The sequence below is a fragment of the Phragmites australis genome, chromosome 16 (assembly GCF_958298935.1).
Source record: "Phragmites australis chromosome 16, lpPhrAust1.1, whole genome shotgun sequence".
NCBI classification, from domain to species: domain Eukaryota; kingdom Viridiplantae; phylum Streptophyta; class Magnoliopsida; order Poales; family Poaceae; genus Phragmites; species Phragmites australis.
The window spans coordinates 17512225-17533697 of record NC_084936.1 but is presented as its reverse complement, the minus strand read 5'-3'; positions in this window follow the sequence as shown (position 1 = coordinate 17533697).

The window sequence follows — 21473 nt, the reverse complement described above, 5'->3', positions numbered from 1 at the left end:
ATTAGCAATAAATATATGAAATCCTTTAAAATAGTTTGAAGACTACATAAGACTAGAGTTGCCATGCTTCATGGCAAAGTAAAGAGATATGTAAAACATAGATATTTCTTACCAGATATTTTAGATATAAGAAATATCTAGATTTTAGATAAAAATGAAAATACCTAGATTTTAGATATTTTGTAAGAAATGTGTGGATGTTCCACGTACCAACATTCCAAATGCCTTGCATCACAGGACAATATTAATATGGGTGACCTCCGCCCCCACTAGCACTAAGTAACTAGAAATTACAATAGGAATCTAAGTCTAGATAGTGTCACCGTATATTGCTAAAATGTAACATGTCATAAATGTACTAGATACAAAACTTATTTAAGTTATGATCTCATAGGGTCATTCCACATTACATGGACAAAAGTATATAATCTCACCATGTATTCTTCCTTACTTAGACTCCGTGTCTCCACCCTAGCTCAAAATTGTTCCTGGGTCCGTCATTGATAGTACTCCACCACGCAGCAAACAAAATCAGCAGCAACCATGGACGAATCGGAGTACCCATATAGACAAAAAATGAAAAAAAAAAGAAAGAAAAAGAATTGGTCTTGCAGTCTCACTGGCAAAGAAAGCAAAAGATCCTGCAGAATAGAGCCAACAATCCTTCCAAGAAGGTTAATGAAGGAATCAATGAATCAAAGCGTGGATGGATCTACAGTGTCACGAATACAAGCGAAGGAAGAGACTCTGTGCTGCGGTAGAAGAACACTCAGATCTGAACCACGAGTGCTCAGCGTAGCAGGCAGTGGGCAGCGGGCCAGTCCGTGAACACGGTTAGTATCAGAAAGATTTGGATCCCATCACAGAAGAATCGAACAAATTGCAGGATGGGTAGATAAAATAGCGCGAGATCAATCTAAGAGAGTAAAGTTGGGAGGAGCCCTTACCAGCGGAACCAGGCGCAGATGGATCTCCACTCCAATCCACGCCACATGTGTGGATCCAGTCGGGAGTGCGAGGAGGAAGACAATGGCTTCGGTGGGAGGAGGAGGTTTGAGATCCGGGGATCTGAATGGTGTGATGATAGTTAGGGATTGGGGTGGAGGGGGCGGATTCAGATCCCCTGACGTCAAAACTGTAGCAATGGTAATGTAGCACTAAATCTTATCCATCTATTCATGATCCAACGGCTCACAGTGAAATCAAGTCACAGTGACTTCACACGACTTCACTCGACATGAAGTCAAATCCAATGACTCGCAGCAGAGTGAAGTCACAATGAATTCATGCGACTTCACTCTGTGTGAAGTCAAGAGATCTGGGTTCAGAGGGGCCAACTTTTTGGATCATGAATGTGAACATTGATTTGTAACACTTTGCATTTTCTCCAAGGATTCGCTTAGAAAAGTTAGGATTTTGCATTAAAAATAGTAAGAATTTTCTCCAAGCATTAGGCATTTGTCATGTCCATCGGGTTTCAATGGAGGAAATTCTCGAAACGAGTCGTCTCTCAAGCTCTTAGCACTTTTCCTCCCAACTTGAAAGGCGACATAACCTCTAATCGCTTGTATCATCCCCACAACACAAATGCATATTCTATTGATGTTGTCCTTTGATCTCCCTCGCAACACTCACCCCATAGTTGCCGCCTACCGGTTTCTCCAATGTGTGAAACTCCACATGCCGCCCTTCTCTCTAAACCCTTTTTTCGCATGACAAAAAGGGTCAGTGGTGCCAATCTACGGCCGTCTACCCTAATTTTAGTGATTAAAGCATAATCGATATGTCTTAGGAGAAGCCTTAACCGGGAACCCTTAAGATACATTGTGACGGTGCTTTATGTTCTGCAACACATTATGGGGGATGGGCTTCATATCCTTGATTACATAAACAAACAACTACGAAATTATCTTACTCGGCAAGAACAAATAGGACCTCATTCGAGGCCTCTTACCCAGCGAATTGAATAATTCGCAGCATGAGCTCAAGGGTTATCTCGAGCCCCTACTCCCTCTCTTCTTCCCCTTTTCTTCTTTCTATTTCCTTCTATAGGGATCGGTGACGTCCTAAGAGAGCAGATGTCGGAGGATGAACTCCTGTCGCAGGGATCCCGAGAGACCCCTTTTTAAAGATTCGGCCGGGGGAATGATCCTGAACGAGCTTGTCTGGGAAATAAATGGGAACGAAAATAAATGCAGTGGCTGGTGGTGGGAGATGATCGACCTAGTGCAAGAAAGATGGGTGCACCGGGGTTTAGACAGGTTCGGGCCGCACGGGGGCGTAACACCCTACTCCTGTGTGAGTGTTATATCTCTCCTTGAAGGGAATTCTTCAAGGATGTATCTGGTTACAGGGGTGAGCTGTCTACAGAGAGCTTGAGGCTCTCGTGTTCTAGCTTGGCTTGAGCTTGTTTGTGATGTTCTTCGCCTTTTGATCTGGGCTTCGGGTGCTTCTTGAGGGTTGTCGGGGCTTTCTTGCCTTGTTCACCTTGTTTTCGGTCTGTCTACCGAGAGCTTCGGGTGCTTCTTGAGGGTTGTCGGGGCTTTCTTTTTATAGGCGCGTCGACCTCGACTTATCCAGAATGGGAAAGAGGGGGTGCGAATGCCAAGGCGCCACGGAGAAAGGCGTCATCATTCCGTCTTGGCGAAGTGACAGGGGCGGTGGAAAATTGCGGCGTGCATCCGACCACCCGCCACTGTGGATGTCCTCCGGCGCCATTAAGAGGGCCCACCGGGCAGCCACAGAGGTGCCCGGTGCGCCCACCCTGTCTTGTTCTTCTGCCAGGGCAGGGTGGCAGGCGGAGCGCCTCGATTTTGGCAACGTTATCCCGAGGCACCCGGGTGAAACGGGACGGGACCCGTGCATTTAATGGACCCACGCCCCCCTGCCAGAGCATGGCAGGGTCTGACACTAGGGCGTGGGTAGCTGAGAATGTCAGGATGTCAGGCCGCGCGTGCCTATTAAATACGGCATTGGGCCTTTGACTGGCTGACACCCCGACGATGGGACCCTTCGGGTCGTCAGACGATCTTGCGCGAACCTTCGGGAAACCGAGTCCTCGGGGGCTGCCACGTACAGCCCCGAGCATTCTCTCCCGAGCACTCCGGTGAGACCTTCGGGGAACCGAGTCCTCGGGAGCTGCCACATGGAGCCCCGAGCACTCTCTCCCGAGCACTTGGGTGAGACCTTCGGGGAACCGAGTCCTCGGGGGCTGCCACGTGCAGCCCCGAGCACTCTCTCCTGAGCACTTGGGGGAGACCTTCGGGGAACCGAGTCCTCGGGGGCTGCCACGTGCAGCCCCGAGCACTCTCTCCCGAGCACTTGGGGGAGACCTTCGGGGAACCGAGTCCTCGGGGGCTGCCACATGCAGCCCCAAGCACTCTCTCCCGAGTACTTGGCTGTTTGGATCATCGGGGGACTACAGTACTCGGGTGTAGGCGAGAACCCTTCCAAGCACTTCCTTCCCGGTACTTGGACTCTGCGGATCATCGGGGAACTGGGGTGCTCGGGAACCAGAGGCGGCGGCCCCGAGCACCTTCTCCCGGGACTTAGCTTCTTCTTATCTTGCAGGGTGGACCTCGCGGGATGGTGACGCGTGGCGGATGGCCGGCCCAGTCTCGGGACTCAGGGACCCCTGGTTCCTGATACACCGACAGCAGATGAATTATGAAACTTAAAACTATTTCGGCTCTAAACAACACAAGATAAATCTATATCATTTTCCAGCACTTGAATTCTTCTCTGTAGGAAATGCTCAGGTGAACATATTTGCTGATCACCGGACTATCCGGTGAGGTCTTCTGCCTTCCCCTTTGCCAACAATACTCCAGTGCTTCCACCCATTTGACACCAGACCATCCGGTGAGGCAAAACTACCTCGGGTCACATTGCTCTGGTGTGTTGAACTCCTCTTCACCGGACCTTCCAATGAGGCAAAACACCCTCGGACTTTTCCAATTCAATCCAATTTTATCCCAGCTGCAATAACTTCTTCATGTATTGCATCTATGAGACCTACTAACATATATTCTTGACAAATATGTTAGTCTCATTGACTATATTGTCATTAATCACTAAAATCACAATCTCTTTCTTTTTGGTGATTGATGACAACACAACCAAAGTAAGAGGCAAAAGATACCAATTGAAATATACATGAATTCAAGAAGTTTTCAAAACCATAACTCTTTGCTTGGATGCATATTCTTACCACTTTGTCCTCCTTATGTTGTGACTCCCCTTTCTCCTATTGCCACTATTTCCCTTAATTGACCTAAGCAAGAGCTTCTCCCCCTTTGTTAACCTTCATGTATCTTACATTTGCAACAATCTCCCCACATTGTTCATCTAAAATTTCTTGGTTTGATCATCAAACTTCTCCCCTTTTGTCAACAATCTCCCGAAAAGAACTATTTGCACATGTTGAACTCAAAAGAAGAACATTAGAGCATATGAGAGAGAGCTTCACAAATCATGATCCAATTGTAAGGATACTAATTGAATGGATATCATTATAAATGAATGATACCAATTGAAGGCTATGAAACCAAATGTAAGCTGTGAAAGCACATGGATCATAATTTATGAAACTCATATAATATAGTCTAAACTCCCCCTATATGTGTGCAAACATATGATGAGAATAAAGCATATACACAACTAGATAATTATGATAAGATAGGAAGTTTAAGCTATATTATGTGTGGAGGTAGCTTAAATGAATAAAACATTTGACAATGATACCAATTGAAGCGTTTAAGTATTGCATATCTCTGGGGACATATTGATTTATTCATTAGACTACAAGAGATACAACTTGCAATACATGTTAGTCTCAAAATCACAACGTATAGGATATGCTCCCCTAAATGTGTGTATACAAGTGTTGCATACTTGTGAGATATATGCACTTGTTATTGCTAACAATGGGGACTTATCCTATACATTAGATTATGGCACATAAAAGATACCAAATGAAAAATTAGTGCCATGTAAAGGACCTACAACTAATGAACCATATAGGTTGCTCATGGGTTAGAGATAAACACAAGCAACCTACCATATGAAAATATACACTAGGCATTGCAATAAATTAAAATAAGCTCATGCAATCCTAGACAAAGGAAATGTGCTAGATGCAAAAAGAAATGTATGAGCATAATTCTAGCTACCATTTACCTCTTTTTACCTTTGTATGGGGATTTGGGTATGTGATGATCATGATCTTCATCAATGTGCCCATCTTGTATGTTTGGCTTCATTTCTTAAATCTTCACTTCATCTTGTGAGCCAAGCCTCCAAATCCCCCGAGCCGCTTCGAGCTTCAAGTCTTCTTTAGAATCCAAATCGATTGGGACCCCTTCATGTTGGTGATGACTTCTTTGGGCACCCAAATAGGTTGATTCTACCTCCGTTCTTTTCTCCCAACCATGTGTGCAACCACCTTGCCATTGTCCTTCTTCTTGAGCTTGTAGTGGTTGCTCTTGATCTTATTCTTGTAGTTGGGCTTGGTGTAGAGGTTGGAGGTCTTGTTGGAGAGGTTCGACCTCTTCTTGTTCTCCTTCTTGACTTGCTTGCATTGGAAGGACTTGTGGCCTTCTTGATGGCATTTGAAGCATGTCACAGTTGACCCCTCCACAAGCTTCTTCACCATAAAAGTACGGTTATCTTGAGGATGTTGGACATGTCATTTGCCCTTCAATTTCGCCAAGTCTTCCTCGAGCTTATCCACTTCTTACTTGAGCTCATCATTTTCTTGTGCAATAAGGTTGTTATATGATTTTACAACAATATTCTTAACACAAATCTTATTGCAAAAGGGTGAGCTAGATAAAGCAATTAAATCATCACAAGAAGTGGAAGCATCTACCTTAGGATTGTAATTAAAAAGTGAGGTAGATTGCTTCAAATGGACCTTAGTTTGAGATTCAATGCACTCAAATTTAGACTTATATTCTTCATGCTCCTTGTTTAGCAAATTGAATTTGTACAATAATTGTTCATAATTAGAAACAAAGGTAGCATGAATATTATTAAGTGCATTGAATTCCTTAAGCTCTTTGGATTGTTTCTTAAGGCCCCTTTATTGCTCATTGATCAAATGAAGGAGTTCATCATAGGAAGGAAAATCCTCATCGGATTCATCATCACTTACATCGCTATCTATACCTTTGACCATAAGACACTTGTAAGATGACTTGTGCGATGACAACTTGTGTGATAACGATCTTGAGGGAGAGCTTTTCTTGGAGGGGAGGATGGTGAGGCTTTCATCACTTGAGCTTGACTCTTCATCATCGCTCACCCATATTCCTATGCTTGTGAATGCCTTGGCTCCTCCCCTTGTCCCCCTCTTGTTCTTGATCTTCTTCTTCTCATTCTTGATATGATCAATTGTATTGACCAATTCTTCAATTGAGATTAGATAACTAATCTTGGCATTAATCTTCTTCATGTTCTTCTCTAACTTTGAGAAGAGCTTGGCCATCTTAGGATCAATTTCTTCATCACTTGATGTGCTTTGATCATCCTCTTCATAGCTCTCTTCATCTTGATCACCATCATCTTCGCTTGAGCTTGACTCTTGCTATTGTCTCCTCATCCTTGCTTTTATGTGTTGGTATTGAGCTTGGTTGCTTGTGAGAGCAAGGTTCTTGATATCGGATGAGGAAGAAGCTTCCACCCCCATGTTCATTGTCATCTCATGGGCGGTTATCTTGCCGAGCACTTGACTTGGAGTCATCTTCTTGATGTTATTGTTGTCATAGATGATGGAGACTATCAACTTGTACTTTGGAAGAATATCTTGAATACTAGTATTCTTCTCACCACTTGATCATCCTCAATTGGCGTCAAACCTAACCCATTGATCTCATTGACAAGAATGTTCAAACGAGAATACATATCATTAGCACTTTCCTGGGGTAGTTGCTTGATGCCATTGAGCTTAGTAACAAGCACATAATATTTCTCATTGCGCACATCTTTTGTGCCTTCATGTATTTCAATGAGACTATTCCAAATATCATTTGCATTAGTGAGAGAATAAACACGATTAAATACATCAACATATATAGATGATAAAAGGATACTCTTGGCCAATGCATCTAATTATCTCTCCTTGTTGGTGATGCAGGTTTCATCCCTTCCTTGGTGACTCTCCAAACATCCAACTCTCGAGCTTGTAAATAACAAGACATTAGAATTTTTCAACGTGGGAAATTCGTGCCATCGAAAAATGGAGCACTATAAGAATTCATCCCAACCCCGAATATCACAACTCACTAGGCGGTGAAGTCTAACCGATCACAATGAGACTAAGGCTCAAATGCCACTTGAATTGGCGAAACCTTATGAAAGTTGTGAAGCTCTAACACAAATTGAAGTGCTAGATGTGAGCCCTAGCTCTGATACCAATTGTAGGGATCTGTGATGTTCTAAGAGGGGAGATGAATTAGGACACTTAAAACTATTTTGGCTGCAAACAACACAAGATAAACCTATATCAATTTCTATCTAAATGTGCTCTAGATTTATCTAGCGTGTCTACTCTACCGATCAAAGCGCTTGCAACCTATCTAAGAAGGTAAATTGCAAGTAAGTAAATGAGAAAACGTAAATAAGGTAGAGAAAGCAAACTTGGCACAAGGATTTTTTTCTCGTGGTATCAATGGCATGAATACCACCCCTAGTCCACGTTAGAGCTCCACAAAGAATATGCTCCCGGTCGGCACTCGGTCACGGCTTTTGAGTCACCAAGTCATAAAGACAAAGCCTCCACCTGGATGAGCCACCAAGCCACTAAGACAAGATCTCACCACTTGATGCGCGTTTGTCCGATCTTCCGAAGGTAATATGATAAGTCGATTAGTGGAGTTTCGACGTTGATGATCCAAAGGCTCCGATCAGAACAGATGAAGAACTCTCACAACTACTACACCACTACTCCGTGGTTATCAACCGTGCCAAGACGCAGTTAACCTCGCCAAGAAGGCTTTTCCTGCAAGAGAATCGAGAACACAAGCAAGAACAGGTAGATGCAATCTGAATATTGCTAATTACCAACGAAGCACTCGAGTTTAGGGTTCAATAAACCGATAAACGGTGAAATTGTATTAAATAGAATAATCTAAGCTAAACCCAAGTCTAAACTATGATGACTACTGTATATATATAGAGGGCGTGAGTAGGTTGACCCAGGGTTGTGCAACCGTTGAGAGAGACATGCACAATCTGGACTCCGACTCCGACACGATTACAAAACCCGGTAAGGTTCAAAACGGTGACGCAGCATCTTATTCCTTTGACTCTGACTAAACTATAAGGAATATCTGGTCGAGCTCATATCCATTGGAAATGGCTCGTCGTAGCTTTCCAGAATGTCCAAGATTGCCTTAAACAGACTTTGTATGAGAGAGTTATGCCCGTTTTACTGACGTGCTATCCTGGAACTCGACTTCGACCACAACCACGACTTCGACCACAACCATGACCACAACTAGAGCTCAGCCTTGATTCCGTGTAGACTTGGCCTTTGAGGAGTGACGTCCGAGTAAGGTTGTGGTACTTCTCTCACGTTTCTATGCAATAAAATATCACAAGAATTTAGTAGTAATCCATCCAACGAACGAGTTTACCTGTGGTCTAATTCTCGTGCACGTGCTCTTGTAATTGGATCTTGTATGATTTGAGAATTATTGGTGATATTGATCGTATCCAAAGGAACCATGGGCTCATCATCCTCCCCCTCTTGAATTGGAGTCGTCCTCGACGCAAAAAAAAATAATCAACCAAGGCATCCCAACACAGGGACCATCACCACTTGTCATGGGTTACTTGCTATTTTTAACACTGTTTTATACTCTATGTTCCATGAAAATCAAACCCACGACCTCCTCTCGCACGTATAGCCCCTTACCACCTCACCCTCGCGTGTGTTCTAAAGAAAGCAGGATATTTTATCCTTTTAACTTTTTTTACCAAAAGTCATTAGTGACGGATCATAACCGTGACCCATCACTAATGACTACACAATAGTGATGGGTCGTAATTTTGACCCGTTACTAATGACAAGTTGTACATATAAAATTTTATGAATATCTCAACGACAAGTTAGAATTTAGATATTAAAATTTTCTTCCCAACCATATGAATTTTTGAATTTTTCTTCTCAACTATATGAATTTCATTCAAAGTTGTACAAAATATTTTATGAATTTTTGAATATCTCGTGCCAACGACCGCAATTTGATAGGTGCTCCGGAGTGCCTTCGGTAAAATAGACATAACTTTTGCACACGGACTTTGATTTTGATGTTTTTTACTCTACGGATATTTACAGAAAAAGTTACATCAATTTCTCCCCTATTTTGTCGGGTTTGACAAATTTTTTGATACCAAATTTGACTTAGAAGATTGAGTTCTCGCCCCCCTGAAGTTTCTGTACCATTTCGGAACATACGTTTGTGTCTATAACCGCCACCTTTATATCAAACTTGAGCAGAAATGTACAATAGTTCATATTCTAGTACTGCTAAGGTGAGAAAAAAATAAGAAAAATAAAAAAAACTTGTGCCTAATACGTTGTCGTACCTCGTGTGAATGGAAATTCATGAAATAGACTAAACATAAGTTATAACTTGTTGATGTATTTTCTATAAATGTTTGTAGTCTTATACCTCTTTGTTTGAATCTTAGCTATAGCATGGTTATAAGTTTAGTGTTTATATTTATATTTGTGGCTTTTATGTGTAAATGTTCAGCTATAGTATGGTTGTAAGCTTTGTGCATAATATCTTTTCATATCTGCATAATACATTTAGTTTGGGCAAATTAAGTAAGAAAAGAGTAGTTCTCACTTGGTCAGTAACTGGTTAGCTTTAATAACAGAGCTGACTCATCAATGATGGATCATAACATGACTTGTTACTTATGACTTTTATCATGACAGGTTGTAATATCACCCATCACTTATGATAAGCCCAGAAAGATCCGTCACTGATAACGAATCATAAGTAATAGGTCGTAACATGACCTGCCACTGATGACTGGCCTAAGACAACTCGTCACTGATGAGTTGGTCATTTGTGACGGGTCACAACTTGACCCGTTACTTGTTGTGACCCGTCACTAATGTCATAAGTGACGGATCATAAATCGGTCCCGACCTACGGCGTGATGGGTCCTGGCAACCCGTCATTTATGTAGTATCTCATTTATCTGTTTTTTACGTAGTGAGCTTGCTGAGCAGAAAGAACCCTAACAACTAGAATTATCTAGAAGAAGCTATAGAATGATTTCTTGATACCTCTTGCTTCCAACCACTCCATTTAATCCTCTTACAATTTAGTTTTACAGTCTTCAAATGAAATTAGTAAGCGGTAAAAGAAAATAACATGACGGCGACAGTGTTCCTCCCCACCAGTGCTTCCCGCCTCCACATCTGTCATTGTATTTGAAGTGCACGCAAATGCCAGCTGCCTTCTGTTGCGTACCAGTTCGCTTCACAGACTAAAGTTCAACAAGTTAACTGACGAAGCTGAAAATTGAGTTCCTGACACTAGCCGTCAACGGAGAGGATGCGGGAGGCAGCGCATGGCCCAGACGACGGAGGAGGAGGCGGGAGCGGATGCGGGTCGAGGAGCGGCGGCTTGGCTTCTAGCCAGCCGTTGTCGGAACGGATGCGGAGGCTGGCGCACTTTGCGATTTGAGCGAACCGGCTGCGGCGGCGTGTGTGTTCTGAAGCCTTCCCAAACCCACGAGGACAGCTCATCAACGCACGATCGCAATCCGAGGGCTGGCACTTTCTGGAGAGTTTGGCTCAGGAGCAGGGCACCCTGCACTGCACATAGCTACGAGCAGGGCCAATCACCCCCTACCACGTGTCCTATTAACACATGCAGTTAACTCATGATTAATTACCAAGAATTTGTGGTGTTGTTAAGTGATACAGAAGGCAGTCATTCTTCCCAAAAGCTCGCGCTCTTCCTCTCAGCTCTCTTTTTCTATCCCGTTCCTTTTTCCCCACATGAAGATTGGGAGTTCGCTGATGCAAAATAATGAATCCAATATTTATAATTCAATTTTTGAGATGTTAATCACTGAGTTCACTGTGCTAATTGTTCATTCGATTACTTTTCCACCAAATCAGTTTCCTTCTAGATGTTTGACCAATCACTAATGCAGTCACAAGGTTCAAAAGTCACAATACCTTTCGTGTTCCATCGCATCAATCCAGCAGCAAAACTTGTTTTTGGCTCATTTTGCCATCTGATTACTCCGTCTTGCCCCTGACCTTCTCATCGAGGAGCTCCACGGCGTCCTACCTTTGAAGGCATGGTGGCTCCATTACTTGTCCTACGAACTCAAGAAAGCATAGGCGGGGTACCACGCTCAATCTAGAGAAGGTCGTGCGTCTGAGGCGTGCACAGAGGTGGCTCAGGTAGATGTTGCGTGAGTGACCGGGCACCTGCGGAAATAATATATACCATGCGCGTGATGAATATTACCCGCCTCTCACACCGTCCTGGCATGCCGTCATCGCTTGGTTCACTTCGCATTGTGTAGAACCTGAGGACCGTAGGCTGTAATTGCATGACTGCTTTTTTTTGGGACATCAGGACAAATAATTGTCTTTCCATGTACCGTCTAGCTTAGGGCGTTTGACTTTTCCATGATTGTTTTCTTCTTCGAGAGGAAACATCAGCTTTTTGGTTTTGTTATTGCCTTCTTTTCTAAATTTTTTTGGGACTTCCTGTTCTTTTTTTATCTTTCTGTTAGCTTCTTACTTCTTTTTGTTAATTCTATTGTTTCTTTTGTTGCCTTTCTTTTTTCCCACAATATGCCTTCTTTCTAATTCATAATTCATTTGAATTTTTTGTAAGTCACATTGGGTATACTTAAATTTTGTTCTGCACTAGCGATGCACCATCCTTCAAATGAACCAATGGAGCACTGGATTTGAAGTAGTAGAAAATATCCATCACTACTCCCCCTGTCACACCAAAAAACAAATATCATTTTGGATATCGACACCATCAACAATACACTTCTTTCACCACTAGATATTGCAAGTTGTGATATTTCAATACTACTTTATGAGACAAATTAATCTAGCTATACCAATTTCAAATGTTCAATCAGAATATTCAAAATGATACTAACGGTCAAAGTTTAAACGAGCTGACTATATGTAATCCAAAATGATACCTTTTTTTACTAGAGAGAGTACCACAAATAAAATGCAAAAAAGATGATGGTTTTGATTAGGGATCTTAGCACAGTAAAAAACTTTCATAGATGCTTCTATAGCAAAACCACATGTAATATAGGTCTATTCATGCCTTTTCAACTTTTATATTTGAAACTCATAACTTATTCATACGAAGTCGGATTAGATCTACAACTATGTAGTTGATAGTTTATTCATTTGAAGTTATATGTAGCTGCCAAAATCTGGTTGACATCCTATTTAGCTTTTGTAAACTATTGGGTTCAACTCCTTATGTCGTGGTTAATCCATAAGAGTACCTAGCACCCCTAAACTATATGAAAAAGGATAAAACTAGAAATAATGTGATGAGATAAAAATATATACAATGCTCAATTAAGAATGATTAACATGTTTTATGACTTTCATGTGGGCCACCTCAGTTTCAAGTTGGACAAAACATGAAATGATACAAAAATATGGGTTAGATAAATGATAAGCTATAATGATTGTAATTACATGGTGAAATGATAATATATGCAATGTTTATTTTGGATCATGATGAAGCCATGTAAACAAGTGTCGGTTTTCAAGTTTGTAGTCTGATAGTCAGAAATTCATAACATATTCATACGGAGTCGGATGTATAAAATATTTATATGAAAATTGAACTTCTTGAAGAGAGGTTCAACTTTGTAGTGTTAATCACTTAAACTCATCTTAGATCACCATTAGCTCTAAAACAGACACATCTTAATTGCGGATGCATGAGTACATACCGGCGTTCGGAGATGCCATTAGATGAAGGTGTAGGGTGTGATCGTGTCGGTGTAGTTGTGGATGAGATTGATGTAGACCGTTGGTGGTGCTCGCGTGCAGTTGATGTAGTGGTGGCTGGCTCGGTGAAGACGAAGGCGATGTAGAGGAGCTCGGTGTAGTTGTAGTGGCGCTGTGGTGTGGACGACGATAGCAGCCTTCACTCCACTGCAGCCCCCAGACGATCGGTCTAGGGTTTAGGCGTGTAGAGGTGTGCGTTAGCTGCGTGAGATAGATCACCCACGAGCCCCAGCATACCCCCCCCCCCTTATATTATAGCATTGTGTGAATGGTACCGCAACCAATAGGTTGGTTGGCCCCAATCAGGGCACATGAGAGGAAATGGACTCCCCCACTTTCTCGATCACGTTAGGGAAGACGTCAAAATATAAGGCCGAGATCAATTCCAACATTATCTCCCTTGATCGTAAGGCTAACATCATAAGCCCACTATCAATGAAATAGCATACCAAGGCAAGGCATTACATCAACTAGTTAAGTACCATTGAAACTCAAGTACCAATAGTACACCACTCCATCTTGAATTGAAAATTCATTATGCTTAATGAGAGTTGGTTTGCTTAATGGTCCTCTTAATCTAGAATCATAGGCTTTCCAATAACCCCATGCCGACAACATGATCACGAAAGATATAGGGTGGTAAGCCTTTAGTGAGCAGATCCGTAAGCATTGACTTAGTACGTATATGCTTGACACTTATTGTTTGATCCTGGATTCTATCTTTCACAATATGATACTTGATGTCAATTTGTTTGGCAGCACCACTCGACTCGTTGTTACTTGTATAGAAAACTGCGGGTTGATTATCACAGTATAATGTAAGTGATTTTGTAATACTATCGACCACTCTTAATCCCGGGATAAAGTTCTTTAGCCATACAGCCTACCCGGTAGCCTTATAACATGCCACAAACTCTTCTTGCATCGTTGATGATGCCGTAAGGGTCTGTTTGGAGATTTTTCACGAGATAGCTCCTCCAGTGAGGGTGAATATAGAGCATAACGTGGATTTCTTAGTATCCACACACCCTGCAAAGTCTGCATCCGAATAACCAACAACTTCGAGATTATCGGATTTTCTAAATATGGGCATGTAATTCTTAGTGCCTTGCAAATAGCAATAGACTTTTTTAACAGCTTTCCAATGGTTTGGTCCTAGATTTGACTGATATCTGCCAAGCATCCCGATAACAAAAGCTAAATCAGGGCGCATACATACTTGAGCATACATAATGCTTCCGACAGCTGAAGCATAAGAAACCAACTTTATCTGATCAGTTTCATATTGGTTCCCTGGATAATGAAATGTCCCAAACTTCTCACCCTTAACAATAGGAGCAGGCGTGGCAGAGCACTTATGCATATTGTATTTCTTCAGTACTCTATCAATGTATGCCTTTTGAGATAAACCTAACACTCCTTGGACCGATCTTGGTGAATTTCAATGCCAAGAACGTAAGAAGCTTCACCGAGATCCGTCATATTGAAATTAGAGGAAATAAATTTCTTGGTCTCAAACAACATATCCTTATCACTGCTAGCCAATAAGATATCATCCACATAAAGAACTAAGATGGTGAAATTTTCCCCTTTAAACTTTGCATACATGCAGTTATCAACTTCATTTTTCTTAAAGTCAAATTTTCTAATGACTTTATCAAACTTAAGATACCATTGTCTAGAAGCTTGCTCTAGACCATAAATTGATTCTTAAGGCGACGTCCCAAATGTTCCTTGCATTCCATGACAAAACCTCCCACTTGAGCCATGAAAATATTTTCTTCCAAGTCACCATTAAGGAATGACATCTTCACATCCATCTAATGCAGCTCTAAATCATAATGGGCTACAAGCGCCATAATTATTCTGAAGGAATCTTTACTTGATGCAGGAGAGAAAATTTCATTATAATCAATCCTTTCTCTTTGCAAGAAACCTTTAGCTATGAGCCTCGCTTTGAACCTTTCAAAGTTTCCCTTAGAGCATGCTTGGTTTTGTAGACATTTTTACAGCCTATTGTGTTGTCTCTATCAAAAATTTCAACTAGGTCTCACACATCATTATCACTCATAGACTTTAATTAGTCCTTCATGGCATTAAGCCACTTAGGTGAATGCTCACTCATCATGGCCTTTTTATACAAGTTGGAATCTTCTGCCTTCCCTATATTGTTACCATCTTCATTCATATAGACAACGTAATCATTCGAGATGGCGTGTCTCATGTCACGCTGTGATCTCCTGATCGGTTCATTAGGCACTGCAGGACCAGAATTGGGTACTGCAGGGGACTGCTGAGGCTCATTGTTAGGTGTATCATTAGAAATTTCAAAGACCTCAAGAGGGGGTGCATTGGTATTAGTTTCTATTGAAGGTGCAACCACCTAGGGCACAGGGATGTAGCGTTCTTCGATTAGCGGTGCAGAAACGTAAACCTACTTCTTCTCGAGATCAACTATCTTGAGCTTAGATTCCCGTTCTCAAGAAAAACAGCATGTCTTGTTTCTACGAACTTAGTGATCCTATCTGGATAGTAAAAGCGATACCCCTTTGACATGTCAGGATACCCGATAAAGTGACAACTAATTGTCTTAGGATCTAACTTCCCACTATGTGGATTAAAAACTTTAGCTTCACCTGCATAGCCTCACACTCGTAAATACTTTAAAGAGGGTTTTTTCACAGTCCATAATTCGTAAGGTGTTTTTGGAACTGATTTACTGGGAACCCGATTAAGAATATGTGTGGCTGTCTTAAGTGCCTCTATTCACAATTCAACTGGTAAACTAGAATAGTTGAGCATATTTCGTACCATGTCCATAAGCGTATGGTTGGGTTTCTCAACTACCCCGTTCTGCTGAGGTTTGCCAAGTGTAGAATATTATGCTACTATGCTATTTTCCTGAAAGAATCTGGTAAAGGGACCAGGGATTTGCCTGTAAAGGGCATGTCTCCCATAATACTCTCCCCGCAATCCGATCTCACTACTTTAATCTTTAGGTTGCGATGATTTTCTACCTCAGCCTTAAATATCTTAAATTTATCAAGAGACTCGGATCAAATCCTTAATGGGGTAGATATAGCTGTAATAGGAGAAATCATCAATGAAGGTAATGAATGAATCAAAATCATCCACCGATGTCACGAGAAAAGGACTGTATATGTTCGTATGAATTAATTCTAATAATCATATGCTCTGAGTGGCTCCCTTCTTTATTTGCTTAATATTTTACTTTAATGCAATCTATGCAGTGGTCAAAATCAGAGAAATCAAAGGGTTGGAGAATTTCTTCCATAATGAGACGCTCCATTCTCCCCTCGAAATGTGGCATAAACGACAATACCACAGTTTTGAAGAAGTGTATTAATTGTACTTCTCTTTTTCTTATGGCTTACATCACAGATATTCGTAGACACAGAGGATTCGTTAAGAGGAAGCATATAAAGTTTATCTTGTCGGATGACAAGACCAATAACATCTAAATTAAATTTAAGGATGCACTTATTATCTCCAAAATTACAATGAAAACTATCATCATCTAACATCGAAACTGAAATGAGATTCCTCCTTATGGAAGGAAGTAAATTACATTATTCGGTCTAAGAGTGAAGTCACTATTAAAAACTAATAGAAGGGATCTGATAGCTTCAACTTCAGCTTCCTTCCCATTGGCCAACCTAAGACTTCGCTCCCCCTTTCCTAATGCTCTCGTGGTAAGGAATCTCTATAAGGACTTGGTAACATGCATAGTGGCACCTGAATCAATCCACCAGGAATTAAGGGAGAAATCAACATAAAGAGATTCATCAATGAACGTTATTAAATCATTACCCTTCTTTGCGAGCCACTTTAGGAAACCAACATAGTCTTTCTGGTAGTGGTCCTTCTTGTGACAGAAGTGGCATCCGTCATCCTTAGGTTCTTGAGAGGTAGGAGCAGAAGGAGCATGTGACTTGGGTGCCTTCTGTGCTGCCTTGTCGTGCTTAGCGAAAAAATAAAACTTCTTCTTAGAGTTGAAATTTCCATGGAATTTACTTTTGTTCTTAGAGCTACTAACTTGATTAACAAAATCTTTCTTTTCAGCCCTTAGCCTCTCCTCCTCTTGGACACCTTTCGCGATTAAGTCGCTCATGGTCTATTTCTCCTTCTGAGTATTATAGTTAATCTTAAAGGGAGAAAATTCATGAGGGAGAGAGGTCATAATGAAATGGACGAGAAAAACATAAGAGATTTTCATTTCCATGCTCTTGAGTTTGGCAACCATGCCTATCATCATCATAATGTGTTCTCTTATGCCACCAGACCCATAATTTTACTTAGTGTTGAGAGGTTTCTAAATCAATATACTGGCATAAACCTTAGATGTGCCTTTGAATTGCTCCTCCACGGATGCCAAATACGTTTTAGTTTTTTCTGAGGTTGCGATTGCTCCCCTTATAACTTCTGATATTGAGTTCCTCATTATCATAAGAGACATGCGGTTAGACCGCTCCCACTTCTCAGAAGGAGCATCATAAGTTTTCTTTAGTTCATCATAATTCTCCACGTCAATGGCGAGAGCAATAGGAGCGTCAACCCTAAGTGCATAGCAAGGTCCAAAACTCCAAGAACAACAGTCACTTTAGCTATCCAAGTGGGAAAGTTATTCCCCATAAATTGCTCTATGCCGTCAATTGTACCGGCAACAGAGGAAGCATTAAGAGCTGGAGAGAAAAGTTGGGCCACATTAGAAAATTTATCATGAAGAAATAATTTGCACAAAAATAACCTTACGTTGGTCTAATTAAAGTCATGCAAAAATTAAAAACACTAATCTGCATCACCATTGGACATATAACAGAAAAGAATTTGAATGAACACATCAAATGGTGCATAATTACAGTCAACGTTTGTCAAAAGTAATTATTGAACCTACATAAATTGACTGTAAAAATTCTCCAGGGAAAATCGTCCTGTTGGTTCCAATTCATCTAGAGAATTAATCATAATTTTATGCATTAAAAATTATTTAATTGGACTATTAACATTATGAATTCCAGTGCATAAGGAAAAAATGATTAAAAGTCACTCGAAGAATCTTTAAAAGATAAAGCCTAGAGAAAGCGGCCTTTTGTCCAAAATTGGGCACCAACCTCTTTCGGCCGCTTGGCCCACACGAGCACGCACTCACCCATGCGGCCCAGCCAAAACAGTGGCTTCCCAACATGCGCACGCAAGCCCGCAATCACGAGCCCGACTACTTTCGGCCGCCCGATCATCATCGATGACTCACCGATGTTTCCGTCGGATCAAAACTGCTACTCGGCCCCTGCAACCCTAACCATAACCTCACTCCTCTGTCTCTCCTTTGAAACAAACATGGCCGTGCGAGAGCGAGAGAGAGAGAGAAATGGCGACCGCCGTGAGAGGGGAGAGAGCGTTGTAGTCAGCTCCAGTGAGAGAGAAGAGGAGCAAGCCAACAGAGCGCCGCCATGGGTCGGCTCATCGGAGCACGCGTGCGACAACGGTTGCACGCGGCTCTGTCGAGCCAGTCTTTGGTGGTCTCATGAAGGCAACGTGGATGTGCGACAGAGAGGAGACGTGCTCCGGCTGATCTTCGATGCGCGCAAGGAGTCGGCGACGGCACTAGGAGGTCCAAGCCGGAGGATCTGCGCATGACTGAGGGATAGGAGGGGAGATCCCACCGGAGAAGAAGCTCTAACAGGCGTGATAGAGACAAGGTGTTCCAAAAAACCATAAGCCCCCCTTCCCTTCCATTCTTTCTTGATTTAGGGGTCCGATTTGAGGATTTTTAGGGTTAGGGTTCTTGATTTGGGGGACAAGGCCATATACGGTTTTGGGGATTTCGAATTGATGGGGATTGAGGAATTTATAGGGTTTTGCCTTAGGATTTCTTGATTTCCCCAATTCCTCTCCTTCTTACTTGCTTACCCGAGCTTGATCTTCCCAAACCGAGCCCAATTAGCACACAAGCATACACATAAATGCATAAACATGATTAATTGGCTCTATTCCCAGGCATAAAACATTAATTCACATTAATCCTAGCCTAATTGGATCTTGAAAACACATAATTGAATATTAAAAGATCTAAGCTAAAGCTAATTGGGCCCAATTTCATCTGATCCGAAACAAAAACACTTAAACCGAGAACAATTAGATCCAATTTACCACTAATTAACATGATTAAGTCTAATTATTCATAAATTGGCATCATTCGAAACTAATTAAGCCTAATTGGGTTTGAGTTGGGGCTAATTTGGCTTTGATACCATTGTTAATTACTTAAACTTATCTTAGATCACCATTAGCCCTAAAACAGACACATCTTAATTGTGGAAGCGTGAGTTACATACCGACGTTTGGAGACACCATCAGATGAAGGTGTAGGATGTGATCGTGTCAGTGTAGTCGTGGATGAGATTGATGTAGACCATTGGTAGAGCTCGCGTGTAGTTGATGTAGTGGTGGCCAGCTCGGTGAAGACGAAGGTGATGCGGAGGAGTTCAGTGTAGTTGCAGCGGCATTTTGGTGTGGACGACAGCACCAGCCTTCACTCCACTGCAACACCCAGTCGATCAGTCTATGATTTAGGTGTGTAGGGATGCATGTTAGCTGCGTGAGATAAATCACCCATGAGCCCCAGCATACCCACTTTATAGTATAGCGCTGTATAAAATGGGACCGCAACCAATAGGTTAGTTGGCCACCGATCAGGGCGCATAAGAGGAAACGGACTTCCCCTCTTTCTTGGTCACGTTAGGGAATATGTCAAATCATAATGCCGAGATTAATTCCAATATGTAGTTGACAGCTTGTTTTAACTGAAGATATAAATATTTATAAATTCATAAAGAGTTGGATAAAAAAAATTATACAAAAATTATAGCTCTCGATGAGATCTACAAATTTGTAGTAGACAATAGTTTTATTTGAAGTCATTTTTGTTCCCAAATAATAATTAAAAGTTTCAGACAACTAGGATCTGAAAAGGGGAAAAAATCCTATTGGGCTGCTCTTAGCAATCAGTAAGTAAACTCAGCAGGTGTTTTAGTACATAACTAAACTAATAAGTTGGTTTCGAGAAAATAAACCATTCAAAGAAATCCTACATATATATGTACGAATACAGAATCTGGTCTCATATGACTTTTTGGGCTGTTTCGGCCTAACTTGGCAAATTTCTGTCGAAGGAACCCGTTCCGCTTGGTATGTTGCAATTTTTGTAAACTGTTCATGTCTTATAGAATAAAAAAAAAGATATAAAAATTGGGGAATCTTGAGAATTTTTTAAAATAATATTATTTTATTAGAAAATTGCAAAAAATATTATTTAAAATGAGAAATCTGCATAAATAGGTGTCAACCAGCACTCTAATTTGCGACTAGTCACCTATCGGCAATTGAAGTACCGACATCCCTTTTAGCACACACGTGGAGGCCTGTCGGCACACTAACTACCGACATGTACTATGTCCCGTAGATAATATTCAAAAAACTTTCATAATTTTTCATATTATCTCATCTGGAGATGATCTATATATGAAAATTGTACATATCGATAATATCTACAACTTTGCTGGTGAGCACTTTTCCATTTAAAATGTATTTATACGCCCAAAAAGTGGCTAAAAATTCTAGATTAGTTTTCAAATCTGACATTTGTAATCACTTTTTGGATATCTAAACAGATTTAAATGAAAAAATGTTCAAGTATAAAGTTGCAGATATCATTGTTAGATACACTAGATGAAAAAGTTACGAATTTTCTTTTAACATCGTTTGCGGGACACATAGCCTATCGACACTTGGTGTGCGGATAAGTCCCTGAAGAATTACATGTTGACTATCTGGTTACCGATAAGGAACTGGTCAGCACTTCGATTATTGATAGGTGGCTAGTCGGTAATTAGAGTGCCGACTAGCGCCTATTTCTGTGACTTTTCTAGTTTAAATATTATTATTGCAAATTTTTAATAAAATAATATTATTTCAAAAAAAGTTTCGAATCTTGACACTACAAACATTATAGATTGGAGGACATATATTATGGAGCTAATATGTTCTACATAAATCAAAACCAACACTTCAATACATATTGTACTATGTGATGGAAAATATAAAGGTAACACTACTGAAAAAATCATTTTTACATACAGTTCGGAAATCCCATGCGAGACAGTTTTTTAACCGTTTGTGGAAAAGAGGCTATATAAATCATATTTGTATAGAAAAATTGTGAACTGTCTGTACAAAACTTTTGTACAGACGACTCTAATCACTAACCGTGTGTACTATGCAATATCACAGATGGCTCGAAGTCACGAGCCGTCTGTAATATAATAATAATACAGACAGCTCCAAACAAGAGCCATCTGTACTATGTAATATCACAGACAGCTCGAAACTTCGAGCTGTCTGTGATATA